We start from the raw sequence: 4039 nt of genomic DNA, 5'->3' as shown, positions 1-4039 counted from the left end.
TTTCAAGTTCTTTTTCAAACTCTCATTTTTCTAGTCCATTTCGATCGATCTATGGTCAAAATCCAACTTCACCATTTGAAAATGCAAGAATTAAATCACCATTTGGTGGACAAGTTTTTAATAATGGTCATTATGTTTCACCTTTTAAAAACTCTTTATTATCAGTTGGTAATTTAGCAAGTCAAATGAGTAGTTATAATCAGCAATTTGCAAATCCTGGTAATCAATTTTCAAATCATATGAATAGTAATGTTTGTAATCCAAATGTTCCACATCAAAATTATGAGAATCAATATTGACAACCTGCTCATAGTGAATCAAGCATTAATTCAAGACAACCTTTGCAGAATCAAGCACATTACAATAACTACGGTCAGCATTCTAATCAAGGGTATGTTCCAGTTCAAAATCAACAAACTTTTAGTGAACCATATACTAATCAACAACAACCCTTACAGAATCAATCACATTATAACAATTATGGACAACCTAATAACATAGGTCATGTGGAACCTCAAAATCAACAAACTTTTAATGAATCATATAATAATCAACAGCAAGATAATAACTATAATAAATATTATTATGATCAACAGCAACAGCAACCAAATTATGATCAACAGCAACCATATGCAGAACCCCAAGAACAAGAAATTTATCAAGAAGAATATGCTCCAGAAGATAATGTTCAGGAAGAAGAAGTGAGTGACTCTGATCTTGATGAAGCTATGGTGTCATCTGATCCAAAATCTCGACATGCTCTATATGTTTGATCTGCAGAAGAGAATCAATGAGATTTAGTAGATAATTTTAAAAATTTGAAAAAAGCAGAAGCTAAGAAAAAGAAAATGTTGGCTTCTAAAAAACATAATTATACTGAAGAATGATTTAGCATAAGTCCAATTTAGACCATTATAAAAAAAACAGGGATTACCTGTTTTTTTATTTCATAAAATGGCGCGCCTGAAGGGATTTGAACCCCTGACCCTGCGCTTAGAAGGCGCATGCTCTATCCAGCTGAGCTACAGGCACAATAAACCAAGATTATTATAGCACTTAATAAAAAATATTAATACAAAATAAAATAAGAAAAATAATATTTTTGTTTTTATATTAAATATTTTTTAATTTGAATTATAATCAATTAGATATAAAAAATTAAAGGATTAATATGAATAAATTAGTTGATATGGTCAGTTATTTTAATAAAATTTCTAATGAAGATAGTTTGAATGAAAAAATTAGCAACAATGAAGAGCATGAAAGTGTTTTAGCTAATATTAATGAATATCCACATGGAATTATCTTTATGGCAATTGTTGATCGCAATAATCGAGATGGCTTCCCAGAAGCTTTGCCATACGAATATTTGAATGCTAATCTTGATTTCTCTTTTCACTCACTTGCAAAATTAAGCTATGATGAATTTAATTTTAATATGATAAAAACAAAATTAAAATTAACTAAAGAAGAAATTAGACTTTTGTATGCTGCAATTGAATTAATTAAAAAAGATTTTAATTCAAATCCAGCCAATATTTGAAATGATTGTCCAAGTTCAGTTATTCTAAAACAAAGACTGACATTATTTCCTGGCATTAACATTGAAAAAGCTAATATTTTATCACTTTTACTTGTTCAGAAATTTAAAATTAGATTAGCTGACAAAAAAGACATTACAATTTCATATGATAATAAAATTTTAGCAACAATGAAAAGAATTGGATTAATCAATAATATTGATAAATCATATGAGGAAATAAAATTTATTGCAAGAAAACTTTCACCAGATTATCCAGGAATTTTTGATGCTTTTTTTTCAATGATTGGAAAATATATTATGGATGGTAAAAGTAGTGATCATGTTTTAAATGCAAGTAAAGATATTATTATTCAAGATTGCATTGAAGCTGTTAATGACTTAAAGTTAGAAGGAATAATTTAATTTAATATGGCTAAAACAAAAAGATTAAACATTGATAGTGTTGATTATATAGCACCTAAAAATGATGCTAAAGAAGTTATTAGTAAAAAAAACATTAAGCAATTTAGCAAAAATAATTTTAAAATTTTACTAGTTTTTTCAGGTTTTTTTTTAATGTTTATTTTAGGTTTAGTTTTAACACCAATTGGTTTAGCATTAAGACCAGCTCCTAGTGATTTAGGTTTAACTAGCATAAGTTCAACAATTGCATGTTTAGGAATTATTTTTTTCTTGTTTTCTTTGCTAGGTGTTATTTTAGTGATTCCAATTATTTTCAGATTTTTTAAAAAAAGAAAAGAAATTAAAAAGTCATCTAAAACTATAAGCAATAATTAAAATGATTACTCTAATAAGTACTCAAGATTTTTTGTATGGTTTTCAAAAAGCTGTTGAACTATCTCAAAAAGAATATGTTTTTTTTAAATTAAAGCAATTTGAAAGTATTTATAACTTTTTTAATAATAATTCACTTTTTGGTAAAAAAAATAATGTTATTATTGAAGAATCTTTATTTGATAAGAAATTTGAAATGAATTATGATTTCCATGAATTTTATAAGTTATGAAAAAGTTATCATGGCCATATTTTTTTTATTAGTAGTAAAAATTTATTAGTCCTTAAAAATCAAATGCAGTTTAACTTTGATGAAGTAATTGAAATTGCTAAAATTAGTAATAAAAATATTGCATCAATTATTAAAGAAAGTCTAATTACTAAAAACTTAAATTTTGATAGTCAAGTTATTAAATATTTAAGCATGATTTTAGCATATGATTATAACATCATTAAAAATGAAATTGAAAAATTAAGTTTACTTGGTAAGAAAAAAATTACTCAAAAAGATGTAGATGATGTATGCTCTTTTTCAAATAATGATGCTATTTTTAAAATTGTTGAATATTTTTTACAAAAGAAAAATGCTCAAGCATATAATTTATTATTATTTTTTATTAAAAATAATCAAACAACAATTGAACAATTATTTTCAATGTTTGTTTCCCAAATTTTTAAAATTAAAGTTTATTGCCGCCATTATCAAAAACACTCTTCAATTGATAAACTTTTACAAGATTTTAAATTAAACTATTTTCAAATTAATAGTTTTAAAAATTTTTTAATAAAAAATTTAGCTTTAGAGATAGATGGTATTTTAAATAATCTTTTTGAAATTGATTTTGAAGTTAAAAAAAATTTTAAAAGTCGATATGATCTTTTTACCTTGTTTATTTTAAAAGATTATGATGCTTAATTTTTTTCAATTATAAATATAAGTTTATGATATTATTTAGTTGTTAAATGGATAGTGATTTCAATTGAAAGCTAGACCAACTTAATCATTATTTTTTGATTAGTTGGTCTTTTTTTATCACTTTCACCCTTTGGAGACAAAAATGAAAATTAAAAAAATTTTAAATAATAATGTTGTTTGTCTTGAAAGTCAATTTGGAAGTGAAATAATTGCTATGGGAAAAGGAATTGGTTTTCAGAAAAAGCAAGGAGATTTGATTAATCAAAAATTAATTGAAAAAAGATTTTATTTACAAAATAATAAAAATTTTTTAAAAATATATAAATTATTTAACAACATTGAATTACATTTTTTTAAAATAAGTGATGAAATAATTGCATTTGCTAAAGCAAAAAAATGGTTAGTGAAAATGAGTTATTTTATTTTATACTTACAGATCACATAAATGGTGTTATTGAAAGAATTAAAGAAGGCTATATAATTAAAAACACATTGCTTTATGAAATTAAATCTTTTTATCCTTCTGAGTATGAAGTTGGTAAATTTGCAATTGATGTAGTTTATCAATACACAAAAGTTAAGTTAGAAGAAGATGAAGCAGGATTTATTGCCTTTTATTTTATAAGCAATAGTTTAAATGATAAATTATCTATGACACCTAAAGTTTTGAAAATTATAAAAGAAATTTTAGTTATTATAAAATATTACTTTATTATTGCTCTTGATGAAAATAATTTTTACTATCAAAGATTTTTAAATCATTTAAAATTTTTTGCAATAAGAATATTGTTGCGGAAACCAATTCA

General features: G+C 23.9%; 1 non-coding gene across 1 annotated transcript; it reads right to left on the bottom strand.

The window, feature by feature from the left end:
- Nucleotides 1-958: 958 nt before the first annotated feature.
- trnar-ucu (transfer RNA arginine (anticodon UCU)) lies at nt 959-1032 on the bottom strand. Its single transcript has one exon. It is a non-coding gene; the product is annotated as a tRNA-Arg (tRNA).
- Between the last annotated feature and the right edge of the window lie 3007 nt (nt 1033-4039).

This window comes from Gouania willdenowi, unplaced genomic scaffold (assembly GCF_900634775.1).
Source record: "Gouania willdenowi unplaced genomic scaffold, fGouWil2.1 scaffold_292_arrow_ctg1, whole genome shotgun sequence".
NCBI lineage: Eukaryota > Metazoa > Chordata > Actinopteri > Blenniiformes > Gobiesocidae > Gouania > Gouania willdenowi.
This window is presented reverse-complemented; position numbering and strand designations above follow the sequence as displayed.